The following is a 16,894-nucleotide window of genomic DNA, read 5'->3' as shown; positions in this document are numbered from 1 at the left end:
CCTTATATCACAGTTTAAAATAGATCGGTTTTGTCTGCAAGTGGTCAAAATAGCTTCAAATCCCTTGAGCAGTGTTTTCCAATCAGTGTGCCTCCAGCTGTTGCAAAATTACAACTCCCAGCATGCCCGGACAGCCAACGGCTGTCCGGGCATGCTGGGAGTTGTAGTTTTGCAATAGCTGGGGAGACACTGTTTGTAAAATAGCCTAATGCAGTGGTTTCTAAACAGCGCGTCTCCAGCTGCACATCCCAGCCATTGGCTATCCAGGCATGCTGGGATTTGTAGTTTTACAACAGCTGGAGGCACACTGATTAGAAAACACTGCTCTGGAGAGATTTTTCTTGTGTGTGCAAAGATCACTAGTATAATAGGATACAAAATAATTATTTGAAACATATTGGGGAATATAAAGCCAATGTTATTCACATACACAGATTATAAACAGCTCAACTTCTACAAACATTCTGCAGTTTACAACAAATTCTACCAGAGAATATATTCACCCCAAAGCCTAAAAATGTTTTTTTATAAGGTTAATGAACAGTAAACGGCCTTAATGTAAAATAAAATACACATCACATCACAGGAAACTAAAAGTGATGAAAAAAAGTCACGCATACACAAAAGTGTAAAAACTACAGATTAGAGATGAGCGAACTTACAGTAAATTTGATTCGTCACGAACTTCTCAGCTCGGCGGTTGCTGACTTTTCCTGCATAAATTAGTTCAGCTTTCCGGTGCTCCGGTGGGCTGGAAAAGGTGGATACAGTCCTAGGAAAGAGTCTCCTAGTACTGTAGCCACCTTTTCCAGCCCACCGGAGCACCGGAAAGCTGAACTAATTTATGCAGGAAAAGTCATCAACTGCCGAGCGGAGAAGTTCGTGATGAATCGAATTTACTGTAAGTTCGCTCATCTCTACTACAGATCACGGTACAAAAATAAATAAATAAGCCCACATATCACCGCGAATACAGAAAAATAAGGAGTCTAAAGACTCGTTAAAGAAAAAAATATATAGCGCAACAGGAGAATACAGCAGCACACTGCTAGCACAAAGATATAGATGAAACATGAGTATATAGATAAAACATGAGTATATAGATAGAACATGAAAAGCTATACAGCTGTAATGCAATAAATGAAAATATGTAATTATGAGGTACTTAGCTTGCAAATTTGGCGGCCAAATAGCGTGGACCGTCCCACCACGGTAAGGTGACCTCATTCTGGGACGGACCCTACACTGTGAATATGCCTCTGTGTGAACAGTACAGCAGGCATTGCAAGGTCTGAAACATCCAAGGCACCTTATATACACCTAATAGAGGTGGGTGGGGTGCAGGAGCCAACATATATATAGCTATTAAAGATGAGCGAATTTACAGTAAATTCGATTAGTCACGAACCTCTCGGCTCGGCAGTTGATGACTTTTCCTGCATAAATTAGTTCAGCTTTCAGGTGTTCCGGTGGGCTGGAAAAGGTGGATACAGTCCTAGGAAGGAGTCTCCTAAGACTGTATCCACCTTTTCCAGCCCATGGGAGCACCTGAAAGCTGAACTCATTTATGCAGGATAAGCCATCAACTGCCGAGCCGAGAAGTTTGTGACGAATCAAATTTACTGTAAATTCGCTCATCTCTAATATATATATTTTTTTTATAACCCCTCAAGGATGAAGGGTGTACAGGTCCACGCCCTTGACTGAGGGTGTACCTGTGGTCCCGTTACTGGAGTTTGAATCGTGCTCGCTTCATTCCCGGTGGGCCCTGGTTGCTATGCAGTGGCATTAACCCTTTAGACCCCACAATCAAAGTTTATTGCAATGTCTAAATGCGGGGGTTAACCTGCCGGTTAGCTCAGCGGAGCTGATCGGGACATCTGCGGTGAAATTGCAGGTCCCGATCAGCTGAGTGGACAGCGGGAGGGTCCTTACCTGCGTCCTTGAAGTTCGATCGGTGCTCTGATGTCCCCAGCTAGGCTCTTCAGGCTAGAGCAGCAGAGCACCGATAACACTGATCAATGCTGAGCCAAAAGATCAGTGTAAACAGTGTATGGAATCGCAAGATTGCATCTTATAGCCCCCTATGGGGACAAAAAAATAAATAAATGAAAACAAAAGTTAAAGTGGATTAACCCCTTCCCTAAAGTTTGAATGACCCCCCTTTTTCAATTTCTTTAAATAAAATAATGTAATCAAAAATAAACAAATCATATGTGCTACCACCACGTGTGTAAGTGTCTGAACTATTAAAATAGAAGGTTAGTTAAACCGCACGGTCGATGGTTTACACGTTAAAAAAAAAAAAAAAAATTGGGCATTTTTGGTCACTTCATATACCATAAAAAGTTTATAAAAAGCGATCAAAAAGTTTCACCAAAACAAAAAAATGTACGGATAAAAACTACAGATCACAGCACAAGAAATTAACCTTCATACCACCCCGTACGTGGAAAAATAAAGTTATAGGGTTAGAAGATGACAATTTTACACATACAAATTTTGGTGCATGTAGTTATGTTTTTTAAAAGTGGTAAAATAAAATAAAACCTATATAAATTGGGTATTCTTGTAGCCGTATGGACCTACAAAATAAAGATAAGGGGTAATTTTTACCGCAAAGTGCACTGCGTAATTTTTGGGGTTTCGCCATAGATTTTGTGGTGAAATGATTGATGTTAATACAAAATACAATTGTAGGGTTTGTAGGTGCAAAATTAAAAGTGTGATTCTTAGAAGGGGAGGAGGAAAATCCAAAAAAAAGTGTGAAAACAAAAATTGGCCTGGTCCTTAAAGGGGTATTCCAGGAAAAAACTTAATTTTTTTTTTTTTTTTTTTTTATATCAACTGGCTCCAGAAAGTTAAGATTTGTAAATTACTTCTATTAAAAAATCTTAATCCTTCCAATAATTATCAGCTGCTGAAGTTGAGTTGTTGTTTTCTGTCTGGCAACAGTGCACTCTGCCGACATCTCTGCTTTTCTCTGGAACTGCACAGAGTAGAAGAGGTTTGTTACGGGGATTTGCTTCTACTCTGGACAGTTTCAGAGACAGGTGTCATCAGAGAGCACAGAAAAGAACAACTCAACTTCCGCAGCTCATAAGTACTGAAATAATTAAGATTGTTGAATTTACAAGCTGTTAAACTTTCTGGAGCCAGTTAATATATATAAAATAAAGATATTAGGGGAGATTTATCATTGCATTTAGAGTTTATTTTTATTTTTTTTTTTGCTTACTTCGGGCACACAAAGTAAGCCAGTTTACAAAATTTTTGCCCGAAGGGGGGGGAAAAAAAAAGTTGCAAATCCCTCAAAAATGTTGTAACCTGGCTTACAAAGCTGACTTTGGAGGTCAATTTTAAAAAGTCTCACAAAAAAGTCGCAAAGGCACCTTTTTCTGCAGAATAGTCTCGAGGAGGAGGAAACATACAAAATGGTGTTCTGAGGTGATTTATTGTTTTTTGTGTCATATTTATCAAACCCCCCCTAATAGTAAGATAAATGTGTCGCACATAAGCAAAACCAATGTAAATATGAAAACCTTTGGTGATGCTGTACATTTTATGGTAAAAATTAAATGTGTCATTGCGCAAAAGAAAAAGCCTTCATATGGGTCAGTGGATTAAAATATAAAAAGAGTTCTGAAAGGGGTTCTCTGCCCCAGAACATCTTATCCCCCATCCAAAGGATAGGGTATAAGATGTCTGATCGCGGCACCCCGTAATCCAAGGCACAGAGCCAACTCCGCCATCATGCCCCCTCCATGCATGTTTATGGGAGTGGTACTCAGCCTCCACGCCCCCTCCCATAGACATGAATGAAGGGGGCGCGGTGTGACGTCACTAACACTGAAGCCCCAAGCTTCAGTGTCCAGTACGTTCGTGTTGCCGGACCAGAGATTGCGGGGGGTCCCATCGGTCGGACCCCCCACGATCAGACATCTTATCACCTATCCTGTGAGAAAAAAAAACAAAAATGCAAAAACTAAGCTTGGCTGTGTCTTTAAGTGGTTAAAACCGGATAAAGCTCTGCATGGAGATAATAAAAGTATTATAAGTTAGCTCGAAGACGGAATAAATTGTGGAATACCCCTTTAAAAGGCTATTCAATAGCTGAGAATGGAATCTTCATTCATCTATGACAATTGTCATTCCTGAATTTAACTAATTCCAGACTCGTCCTTGGTTGTAGGTTCATAGCTAAGCAGCAATAGAGAAGATACTCGGGATTCCATACATACCGTATATACTCGAGTATAAGCCGACCCGAATATAAGCCGAGGCCCCTAATTTCACCCCAAAAACCCAGGAAAAGTTATTGACTCGACTATAAGCCTAGGGTGGGAAATACATCATCCCCCTGTCCTTTTCACCCCCGTCATCATCCCCCCGCCCTCTTCATCATCAGCACCTGTCACAGTGGTCTTCAACCTGCGGACCTCCAGATTTTGCAAAACTTCAACTCCCAGCATGCCCGGACAGCCATTGGCTGTCCGGGCATGCTGGGAGTTGTAGTTTTGAAACATCTGGAGGTCCGCAGGTTGAAGACCACTGTGGCCTTCGTCATCATACAGACCCCCCCCCCTTTAGTTTTCTACTCACCTCCCCTGGGTGGGAAGGAAGGGTGAGCTGGTCCGGGCCATCTATGCTGCAGGGACCGTCCGGTGGGAAGGGTTAGTCGTTCCGGGCTGTCCATTTTCACCTGGAGGCCCTCTTCTCTGCTCCGGGCCGGCCCCGTACTAGTGACGTTGCCTTAACGATGACACACAGGGATGTTCATGCTCATGTACGTCTGCTGCGCACGGACGTCCCTGTGCGTCGTTGTCAAGGCAGAGTCACTAGGCCGGGGCCGGGCCCCGAGAAGAGGGTCTCCCGGTGAAAATGGACAGCCCGGAACGACTAATCCTCCCCACCGGACGGTCCCTGCAGCATAGATGGCCCGGACCAGCTCACCCTTCCTTCCCACCGAGGGGAGGTGAGTTGAAAACTAAAGGGGGGTCTGGATGATGACGAAGGACCCACAGTGGTCTTCAACCTGCGGAGCTCAAGATGTTTCAAAACTACAACTCCCAGCATGCCCGGACAGCCGATGGCTGTCCGGGCATGCTGGGGGGTTGTAGTTTTGCAACATCTGGAGGTCCGCAGGTTGAAGACCACTGAAAGGGATTGACAGGTGGAGAGTTCACTCGAGTATAAGCCGAGGGGGGCGTTTTCAGCACGACAAATTGTGCTGAAAAACTCGGCTTATACTCGAGTATATACGGTATATCAAAAATGTGTGTTCTACTGTATTCAATAAGAATACACACTGAACTGTGGCACACATTTGTTTCTGAATGAACTTGAAAGATGTGTAAATAAGTGACATGTGGTTTGTTCACATGGAGAATGTAGTGAAGATTGAGGATGTGGATTAGGCTTCACTGAATGGATATAATCCACACCAAAACAATCGGTAAGAGATAGTGAAGTCTCATTCTGCCGTCATAATAAAGTAAAAATAGAACGTTAGAAATCTTTGCTAACTTATTGAAAAGAAAAAACATATTGCATTGTTAAGTATTCATACCCTTTAGGGTCTATTCACATGGCGGAATGGGAATACACTTCTATGGGATTCCGCACTCCCATTAACACTTCGGAACTTCCGCAAGCAGAAATTCCGAAGTGTCAATGGGAGTGCGGCATCCCATAGAAGTCTATGGGCTTTCATTTGAGGCGGTATTCCGCTGGCGGAAATTCTGCCGTGTGAATAGACCCTTAGGGTGCATTTACACCACGTTTTTGCAATACCCTTTCCGTATCAGGTTTTTGATTAAAAACTGATACCTCAAAACCGGACTAAACTGTATCAAAACGTGTCTACAAATTGTAACCTGTATACAGTTAAAAACCATATACGGTTTAAAAAATGATGACCGGTTGCATCCGTTTTTTAAGAGAAAAACGTATACGTTTTTAACTTTTCACTCAATTATGAATAAAGTTTCACTTGTTTGATTGAAATTCCAAGAAAAAAAACTGTGCAAAGTCAAAAAACGTATGGTGAAAACTGGATGGAACCGTATGTACATATGATTCTGTACGGTTCCCATTGATCCCATGTTAAAAAAAAAAAACGTCTACGGTTTAATACAGTTTTTCACCCAGACCAAAAACTGTGGTAGACTAAGGTTTTGGGTACGGGGAAAAAACTGACAACCTTACAGGATGCAAAACGGACACAACCTGATGCATCTTTTGGCATACGGTTCCATACGGTTTTCACATAGAAAACTTATACAGGAACTGTATTGCAAAAACGTGGTGTGAATGCACCCTTATTCAGCACTTAGTTGAAGTCCCTTTGGCAGATATCACAGCCTCCAGTCTTGGAGATGAAGGTACAAGGTATACACCCCTGGTCATTCTTCTCTGCAGATCTTCTCAGGTTGGTGAAGGCATCAGTGATGGCTGACCTTCTGGAAGTTTCTACCATCTGTAAACAAGGGACAGGTTCATTCTTTCTGCGGACAGCGGAAACGGAATTTCTGCCATGTGCACAGTGCAGCAGAATCCTTTTGGATACAATGGGACTCTGCTGCTGCGGAATCTCTGTGTGGAATTCCAATGCGAAATTCCGACATGCGAACATAGCCTCATGGTTCTTCCATTGAAGAATTATGGAGGTCACTGTGATCCTGGGAACATCCAGGGCAGCAGATATGTGGCTCCACACAATCCACAGGTGTCTTCATCTTGGAGATGTTTTTATATACCTTGATTGATCAAGAGGCAAAAAAAAAAAGAGGGCCCCCCCAGAGCTAAGTTTCAAAGCAAAGGGTCTGGATACTTATGCCCATACAAAATTTTAGTTTTAAATTCACTTTCACTTTTAAATTTCACTTTGTTACTATAGGGATAGAACATGGAGTCCAGAATGATGGATCATTTTTTTGGTAGCACAAAGCTGCAAAATGTGAATATATCCGAAAGCATTGTGTGGACATCTGCCTTCAGCCAATGTAAGACCAGGAAAAGCCCTCTTAATACTGTAAGTTACTTAGTTATTTTACACATTTGTAATAACTTAGCAAGCTCGACCTGTCATACAAGTTTTCAACTGTGTGTGTGTGTGTGTTCCACATTTTGCAATTCAGTATTACGTACCTAACTGTGTAAATGTGGCCATAGGCAAAAACATACTACGCAATTGTATATCTAGGAATTTAGCCATATCTAGGACTAAAATGATTCTTCATTCCATTGGCAAGTATAGAACGTGACTGAAATATTCTCAGTTATTTCGGATAGACATTGCAGATAAAAAAAATTTTAAAAATAAAAGATACTTGAGCAGTATTTGCAATAGTGGCCATGTGATGTAAAATAACTAAGTATTACTCTTAAAGGGTTACTCCGCTCCCCAGTCTCCGGAACATTGAGTTCCTGAACGTTGTGTGCGGGCTTCCATGTTCACACCCGCCCCCTCCCATAGGCTTGCATTGAGGGGGCGGGACGTGACCTCACATGAAGGGGCGTGACGTCACAAGGGGGCGGCCGTGAACACAGATGCCCGCACACAGCGTTCTGGAACTCAATGTTCCGGATGTTGGGGAGAGGAGTAACCCTTGAAGTGTGAATAATAAAATCATAGGAGCACTAGTTGGGAGGTGCAAGTTTTCAAGTCTTTGGCCAGCTTTACTTGACATATAAATACCCAGTGCAACTATTATCTATTTGTTGAGCAGAGTGATGCAGGTATTATAGGGGTTTTCTGGGTTTAAAGGGGTACTCCGCTGCCCCAGCATTCAGAACATTTTGTTCCGAACGCTTGGAGTGGGCAGCAGGGGGTCGCGACATCACAACCATGCCCTCAATGTCATGCCATGCCCCCTCAATGCCAGTCTATGATAGGGGGCATGGAACACACAGAGGCAAAGTTCACACCGCGGAATGACATTCCGCAGGTAGCGGGAGAACATGTCGGCACTAAGTCCGCTCGGAAATTCACCGTCTCTATAGACAGCAATGCATTTCCGAGCAGATTCCGCAGAAAAGGACAGACAAGTCTATTCCCTCTGCGGACACCCGAATCAGAATTTCCATGGTAGAAACTACTACCGCAGAAATTCTGCTGTGTACACAGTGCAGCAGATTCCCATTGAAATCAATCAGCGGAATGTCTGTGTAGGATTTTTTTTTGCGTAATTCTGTGCAGATATTCCGCCATGTAAACATGGCCTTAGTGCGTTCTCTCCAGACTCTGTGTTATGTGACCAGGGTGGACTTACAGTGGGATCCCTGCAGAAGAATTTATAGGGGTACTCCGGCCCTAGACACCTTATCCCCTATAGAAAGGATAGGGGATAAGATGTCAGATCGCGGGGGTCCCGCCGCTGGGGACCCCCGGAATCTCTGCTGCAGCACCCACCTGTTGCGGCTTCCAGCAGCGCTGGAGGCTCTCATCCTAACGCCTCACGACCACGGTGACGGGAGATCGTGATGTCACGCCCCGCCCCCTCAATGCAAGTCTATGGGAGGGGGCGTGACGGCTGTCACGCCCCCTCCCATAGACTTGCATTGAGGGGCGGGGCATGACATCACACAGGGGCGGAGTCGTGATGTCACGATCTCACGTCACCGTGGTCGGGAGCCCAAGCGTCCAGTGTTTCCGGAAGCCGCAACAGGTGGGTGCTGCAGCAGAGACCCCGGGGGTCCCCAGCGGTGGGACCCCCGCGATCTGACATCTTATCCCCTATCCTTTTGATAGGGGATAAGATGTCTAGGGGCGGAGTGCCCCTTTAAAGTGTATATGAGTCAATAGATACCACATCTTATCCACAGCAATACATCATTCACTCATAGTACCAAACAAGGACACAATAAAAGAAAAGAAAAAGTCAGTCAACAGTCATGTTTTTGATTCTTTCTGCACATTAACAGGAGCTATTTTGTGCATTCCATAGAAGGAAGAACATAAAATGCAAAAAAAGGTATAAAAAAGGTAATCTGATACAAAATGTCCTGAAAATCTAGCATTTCTAAGTAAGTAATAAAGAAAAAGTATATATGTGAGAATAGGTATTATATGATAGATGTTGTGTGCTTAATGATGTCTATGGCCTTGATAATTATAACTGCGAATCATTGTTTTAAGTGGCATTTAATCTACATCTCTTACGTCAGTCAGAGTGAATTTCTATCCTACCTATTCCATTCAGTGTATAAACAGAAGTATGTAATCTTCTGCCACACAATTCATTTTCCATTTTCTCTGCCTCCTCAAAGTCTGGCACAAAACTTTGCTGCAAACTATCTGTTCAATGCTCCATATCCCAGCGAAACAAGAATCCTGTTCTCTGAGAAAGTAGCTAATGTTTTCCTCGCGCATTCATGTGTTAATGAGCTAGGATACAAGGTTTATTAGGCTGTGTTCACACACTGCAAATAAAATTGCCTGCCAAAATAGCTAACATTTTAAACAGAATCCCTAGTGAAATCGGCATGTTTTATATGCAGATTTTTCGTGCGCATAGGAATAGATTAATTCCATGGGCAAGTGTGCAACAAAAACTGGTCACATTAATTAATTATTATTAATTATTATTAACTGGTCATATTGTGTTAGTGCACCCGCTAGTGGTATCCATCAGCATCCTGACGAAAATGGGTTACTGACGAATACTGTTAGCGGGAGCGGCAGACCACATTCATTTTAAATGGCGAACAGAGTGACCTAATGACTCTGGGCCACATACAGAACTTTAAATTGACTCAAACGAACGGATGCTGATCTTTTGAAATTGTGCATAGGTCCGGAACAGTGTGCTTGTTTGACCATAGAAAAACCAATGGGGTCCACTGCTCCTGTTAACGGTATATGACGGCATATAGTTTTCGGCGGGATGCCGACTAATATGACTAATGGGTGCTCTTGACTAGGGGAGCGTAGAGTTCTGCTACCAATGCACCCAAACCACCCCACTCTTAACCCCCCACCCCCTCTTTTCTAACTTAACCTCAATAATCACCAATTCAAAGTATGGTGCAAAGGCCACAGCGGACCCAACTTTTATTTAACCATATAAAATATAATAAACATATACATATAAATAACCTCCAATATAAATATCAATATAATAAACAACAATATAAACAGTATTTACCCAACAATCTGGGTTAACATACCCTCCCAACCAAATATCCCCAACCTTCCTCATTCTGGAAGGGGACCTGAAGGCAGCTTCTCTTCCAGGCCTGGTCTCCTACTTTGCCCTCGGTTGACCAGCACCTGACCCAAGGGCACCACCTTCAAAGACCACCGGACCCTTCCGCCAGGGACCCCTATGATTAGCTGGCTCCCAACCCAGCTCCCACCCCCCCACCCCCGGCCCTTATGACCAGGACCTCCACCATCCTTCCAACATGCCTCCAAATCCCCTTCCAGCTCACACCGCTGTGACAAGGAAACCCCACCCCCCTCCCCCCAAAAAAAAACGTCCAGGGCGGGCAGGCCACGATTTCTTCTCCTTGAATGGTCCCTCCTCTTCCCGAATGTCTTTCCCGCGCTTGGACAGGCTCCTCCCCCTAACCTCCTTAACCCTGCCTATTCCCTAGCTACTAGTATTAACCTTTTCTCTGCTGCTACCTACACCCCCCTGTCATGGGCCCCCTCCCCTCCCATGCTGTCCATTCAGGGGGCTTTCTAATGTAGTAATTTTTACACCTTTTTTGTGTGCTGGTAATGTGTAGGAGCACCACATTTATTAAATGGTCACAGAGCATTTGATACATTTTGTGCAGGTCACATTTTCTGAAATTTCTCTCTTCACATACACCAAAAAGCTAAGCTACGTCTGGGCTGGTGTAGGTTTTGAGACTTTCAGTGGCTTTGTGCATTTTTTGCGCCTTTTCACAAAAAGTTGCAGTTCATAAAACCCGTCCATATCATGTGTGTTGCCAAAAATCAGTGGATTGCAAACTCAAAATCAACAGAAATGTGTAAACCAAAAGGCGCAAATAAACCCTGCTTGCGCCTTTTCTAGACAAAAAACTTTCTAAAGACAATTATAAATGTCGGCCATTATGTTCAAAGGGATTCCGTGGTTCCATTCACACAGCGGAATTTCCACATAAAGAAAAAAAAGACCTGTCTTAAATCTTAAGGAATTGTTGGCAGAATCCCATTGAATTCAATGGGGCCTGGAATTTTATGTTTTAAGCACACCGAAATTCTTTCAGAATTTTGCGAAAAATTTCCCTGCAAGCTTTGCAGAACAGAATTTGAGCGGAATTCCGCCGTGTGAACATAGCCTCTCAGGCCTACAGCTCATTCTAAGCAATACACCTCTATACCTTCCTACTACTAAACAGAGACAAGACAGAGTAAGAACAAATCCAGCAGCAGCAGCAGCGTGTTAGAGGGCTCTAGGTAGAAGCATGCAAGAGGAAAGACAAACCGGAAACTAAGTGGGACAAAAAGAGAAAAAAAAAAAGATTGGCTTGTGGGAGGAGAGCTGGTAAAGAGGTCCTATTGGTATTCAGAAATAAGCGTGATGTTCAGTTATGTATTTACAAAAATCCTTACTAATTCTACATTAAAATCAGTCAACTTTGTTTGCTGCAGACACCATCAGAGAGCCAATAGGGTATAAAAGCAATCTGTACCTTTCCTGGAGCTGATGGTGGTGGCTAAACTTCCAAAAATCACTTCTATTTCTCAGCCAAGTGTCAAGGAGGTGGGGCCAAGCTGGTCAAATGCCACAACCTGGCATGCCTTTTGCCTTGCTCACACCTCCCACAACCCGTATTTGAGCAACAAACAGGGCTCTGTAGGTCCGCCAAGAAGAGGTTGGGCGATAAAAGCAAGAGAGCAGGTCCAGTGGCCTCAGGACTGGACTTGTGCTTTAAGTTGTATGAACAAAGAAAACAATGTAACTAGCATACATTAAGTTATTGTTCATTCAGATGGTAACTGTAACCAAAACTTTAAAACAATGCGCAGTGGCCATGACAGTGAGGTGACAAGAAATACACATGGAGGAGAAAATAAACAGAAAGGAGTAATACAAATAATGGCATTTAGTTAGATGGTAAATCAGGTCAGGTATTGATCCGGGACTAAAGCATTCAAGAGCCCACATGGGAATTGGTATAGAGGGCAGATACAGATATACCAACGCCTCACTTATCTCACCAGTGACTACATTCGAGTCCATTGGTCCCAAATTTATGAAATTTATACTCTACTTGTCTAGGTTTGTAGATTGATTTCAGAGGTAAGGAGGAGTTAACTGACTTATTGCTAAGCACTGAAGGGGATTTCAGTGATGAAGACTATCTGCAGAACTATCCGGTTCAGTGATGAAGACTATCTGCAGAACTATCCGGTTCAGTATAGAGAAGGCACAGCCCTGGATCTGGTCAATAGAGGCGGTTCTAGACTTTGAGGCCTTAGGCCAGGGGTCTCAAACTGGTGGCCCTCCAGATGTTGCAAAACTTAAACTCCCAGCATGCCTGGACATTCCCAGACGGCTGTCAGGCATGCTGGGAGTTGAAGTTGCAACATCTGGAGGTCCACCAGTTTGAGGCCACTGACTTAGGCAAAACTCTATTGTGAGGCCCCTAATCCCCACGCCCCTAGCCTCCATCCTCCCAAACAGGAGTTTCGGTTAGGGTTTAAAAACATAAAATAATACCTCCACACCAGGACGACATATTACAACTGCAAATACCATCATACTGTTATTATATAAAACCTACTATACAGCAACCAGTAACAATGCTATACAAGGGACAAATAATTGCACCACATGATGACCACTACCAAGACATTTACTACCATATAGTGACTGGATAATACCACCATACTAATACTAAATTAAAAACACTATACACAGACCAATATCACCAATAACATTGCATCACACAATGACAAGTGATTACATACAGTTACATTAGGAGAAGTCTTCTCTGATGGGAGTCGTTTACTTTCCTTTTTCTTCTCCATCCGGCCCAGACAGTCATCACAATTTCTTCCAGCCACAAGTCGTTTCCACAGAACCTGTCAGACAAACATTTTAGACACTCTTCCAGCACGTATTGTGCTCCAAACAGTAACAACCCCATTAGTGTTACACACATTAAAGTTGGTAGATAAGAGTGTTGGGGAATAGTGTTGAGCGTGAATATTTGAAATGCAAATTTTTACCAGGAATATCTACACTTTGCGATTTCGCGAATATATAGAATATAGTGATATATGATAAGGTAATGACGAATAGTCGCGTCTTTTTTAATGCAAATTTATGCGAATATCGGCACTTCCAAACTGGACACTGATCCCTCCCTTCTTTTAGGTGAAAGATATAATTGTGAATTTCATAACAAATTTTCGCATAAAAAAAAAAAAAAAAAAAAAAAAAAAAAGAGAACAAACATAGCGAATATGGAATTTTGCAAACATTGGATGAATATTCGAATTTGCGATATTTTGCGAATATATGGATGAATATGGCCCCTGCCGCTCATCACTATTGGGGAAGAGTAGGTTGCACCCCACCATTAGGTAGTTAGGTCGCTTCAGTAGGTAGACAGGTCATTTCACATGGTTTTCCCCATTACACAGGTGCCCTGAGTAGGTAGGTGGCACCTGTAGGTAGTTATTCCTTTTATATAGCTGCCTCTTGTAGTTAGTAGCAGCCTCCTATAAGTAAGGGTTACTCCCTGTGGGTAGGTACCCCTGTACATAGTCGCCAGCTGTATAAATTTGCAGTTGTATATGGTTGCAGCCCCCCCCGAATACATATTAGTAGCAGCCCCCCCCCCCCCCCCCTTTAGGCAGTAGCAGCAGCAGCCACCTTTAGGAGGTGGTAGTAGTAGTAACTTTTTTTTAAAGTAGCAGTATCAGCCCCCTTTAGGTAGCAATAGCAATCCCCTTAGTGACCCTTTATATAGTAATAGCAGACCCCTTTAGGTAGCAATAGCAGCCCTAAGGCTGGTGGCAGAGCTGCCAAGGCTAGATTCCACTTTACCTAAATTGTCTTTTCTTTGTTTTCTAGCTTGGGGGGTTTCCTTTAACATTTGAAATTTTAAAGAGGTTAGCCAGGAATAAAATTAAAAAAAACAGCTGATTTCTTAAAAAAAAAAAAAAAACAGCTCCTCGCCTGTCCCCTGGTTGTGTGTGATATTACAACTCCGTTCCATTCACTCTTAGGTAAGAGTCCATGTATCTGAGGAAGGAGACATACATTCTCCAAAAGCGCTTATATCTATTGGACAATTAATTCTAATACTGCTTTTAATATAATTCGGATACCTGCTGTTTCTTTGCGGGACCAGAGGATACTTTTTTGTTTTGTTTTTACTACTTGCATGAATATCTGGTACGGTTATTTTAACCCCTTAAGGACTCATGACGTACCGGTACGTCATGAGTCCGCTCCCGATCTATAACGCGTCATAGCGGGTCGGGCCCGGCATCTAACAACGGCCAGGACCCGTGGCTAATAGCGCGCGGCATTGATCTTGCTGCCGCGCGCTATTAACCCTTTAGATGCGGCGTTCAAAGTTGAACGCTGCGTCTAAAGTGAAAGTATGCCGTTAGCTCAGGGAGCTGTTCGGGATAGCCGCGGTGAAATCGCGGCATCCCGAACAGCTTACAGGACAGCCGGAGGGTCCCTACCTGCCTCCTCGCTGTCCGATCGTCAAATGACTGCTCAGTGCCTGAGATCCAGGCATGAGCAGTCAAGCGGCAGAATCGTCGATCACTTGTTTCCTATGAGAAACCAGTGATCAATGATAAAGATCAGTGTATGCAGCGTTATAGGTCCCTATGGGACCTATAACGCTGCAAAAAGAAGTGGAAAAAAAAAGTGAATAAATATCATTTAACCCCTTCCCTTTGAATCACCCCCCGCGTGCGGAAATGTCCGAATTATGAAAATATATTGTTAATTAATCCACACGATCAATGGCGTACGCGCAAAAAAAATCCAAAGTCAATAAGTCCTATCAATGCAAAAATGGTACCGCTAAAAACTTCAGATCACGGCGCAAAAAATGAGCCCTCATACAGCCCCATACACAGAAAAATAAAAAAAAGTTATAGGGGTCAGAAGATGACAATTTTAAACGTATACATTTTCCTGCATGTAGTTATGATTTTTTCCAGAAGTACGAAAAAATCCAACCTATATAAGTAGGGTATCATTTTATCTGTATGGACCTACAGAATAATGATAAGGTGTCATTTTTACCGAAAAATGTACTGTGTAGAAACGGAAGCCCCCAAATGTTTCAAAATGACTGATGTAATTACAAAGTAGAATTGGTGGCGCAAAAAATAAGCCAGCATATGGATTTTTAGGTGCAAAATTGAAAGAGTTATGATTTTTTACAGGTAAGGAGGAAAAAACGAAAATGCAAAAACGGAAAAACGCTGAGTCTTTAACCCCTTAAGGACACATGACGTACTGGAACGTCATGTGTCCACTCCCGATCTATAACGCGGGGCCACGGCGTGGCCCCGCGTCATAGCGGTTCGGGCCCGGCCTCTAACAACGGCCGGGACCCGTGGCTAATAGCGCGCGGCATTGATCGCTGTGCCGCGCGCTATTAACCCTTTAGACGCGGCGTTCAAAGTTGAACGCCGCGTCTAAAGTGAAACCGAAAGCATGCCGGCTAGCTCAGTGGGCTGTTCGGGATAGCCGCGGTGAAATCGCGGCATCCCGAACAGCTGACAGGACAGCGGGAGGGCCCCTACCTGCCTCCTCGCTGTCCGATCGCTGAATGACTGCTCAGTGCCTGAGATCCAGGCATGAGCAGTCATGCGGCAGAATCATCGATCACTGGTTTCTTATGAGAAACCAGTGATCAATGTAAAAGATCAGTGTGTGCAGTGTTATAGGTCCCTATGGGACCTATAACACTGCAAAAAAAAAGTGCAAAAAAAAAGTGAATAAACATCATTTAACCCCTTCCCTATTAAAAGTTTGAATCACCCCCCTTTTCCCATAAAAGAAAAAACAGTGTAAATAAAAATAAAAATAAACATAAATGGTATCGCCGCGTGCGGAAATGTCCGAATTATAAAAATATATCGTTAATTAAACCGCACGGTCAATGGCGTGCGCGCAAAAAAATTCCAAAGTCCAAAATAGTGCATTTTTGGTCACTTTTTATATCATGAAAAAATGAATAAAAAGAGATCAATAAGTCCTATCAATGCAAAAATGGTACCGTTAAAAACTTCAGATCACGGCGCAAAAAATGAGCCCTCATACCGCCCCATACACGGAAAAATAAAAAAGTTATAGGGGTCAGAAGATGACAATTTTAAACGTATTAATTTTCCTGCATGTAGTTATGATTTTTTCCAGAAGTCCGACAAAATCAAACCTATATAAGTAGGGTATCATTTTAATCGTATGGACCTACAGAATACATATCAGGTGTCATTTTTACCGAAAAATGTACTACGTAGAAACGGAAGCCCCCAAAAGTTACAAAACAGCGTTTTTTTTTTAAATTTTGTCGCACAATTATTTTTTTTCCCGCTTCACCATAGATTTTTGGGCAAAATGACTGACGTCATTACAAAGTAGAATTGGTGGCGCAAAAAATAAGCCATCATATGGATTTTTAGGTGTAAATTTGAAAGAGTTATGATTTTTTAAAGGCAAGGAGCAAAAAACGAAAATGCAAAAACGGAAAAACCTCCAGTCCTTAAGGGGTTAAGGGGTTAAAGGGCCAGCATTTGCTCCACGCTGCATGTCCAGGTATCTTATTTCTTCCCTGTAATGGGATTGATCTGCTATAACGGGTGTTGTGGCTCCTCCGCAACCCATCCAGGTGAGCACCCTGTTACTATATCTCTTCATGTATCATCTTCTAGCTTAACGTTATTACCCTC

General features: G+C 42.9%; 1 protein-coding gene and 1 long non-coding RNA gene across 3 annotated transcripts in view; one reads left to right on the top strand and one right to left on the bottom strand.

The window, feature by feature from the left end:
* The window catches only part of LOC130358627 (uncharacterized), a 64,699-nt gene that overhangs the window by 1,677 nt on the left and 46,128 nt on the right, over positions 1 to 16,894 (top strand). Inside the window, exon 2 of the long non-coding RNA XR_008889589.1 lies at positions 6,899 to 7,033. This is a non-coding gene — a long non-coding RNA (uncharacterized LOC130358627). The remainder of the gene's footprint in view (positions 1 to 6,898; positions 7,034 to 16,894) is intronic.
* The window catches only part of NR4A1 (nuclear receptor subfamily 4 group A member 1), a 64,319-nt gene that overhangs the window by 11,829 nt on the left and 35,596 nt on the right, over positions 1 to 16,894 (bottom strand). The window contains exon 2 of one of the 2 annotated variants that reach the window (XM_056562121.1): positions 12,932 to 13,045. The exons of the other annotated variant lie outside the window; for it this stretch is intronic. The gene's annotated coding sequence lies outside the window, so the exon portion shown is untranslated. The remainder of the gene's footprint in view (positions 1 to 12,931; positions 13,046 to 16,894) is intronic. 2 annotated transcript variants of the gene reach the window in all.

The sequence above is a fragment of the Hyla sarda genome, chromosome 2 (assembly GCF_029499605.1).
Source record: "Hyla sarda isolate aHylSar1 chromosome 2, aHylSar1.hap1, whole genome shotgun sequence".
Lineage (NCBI taxonomy): Eukaryota > Metazoa > Chordata > Amphibia > Anura > Hylidae > Hyla > Hyla sarda.
Note: the sequence above shows the minus strand (reverse complement) of the source record. Positions and strands in the feature narration are given on the sequence as shown.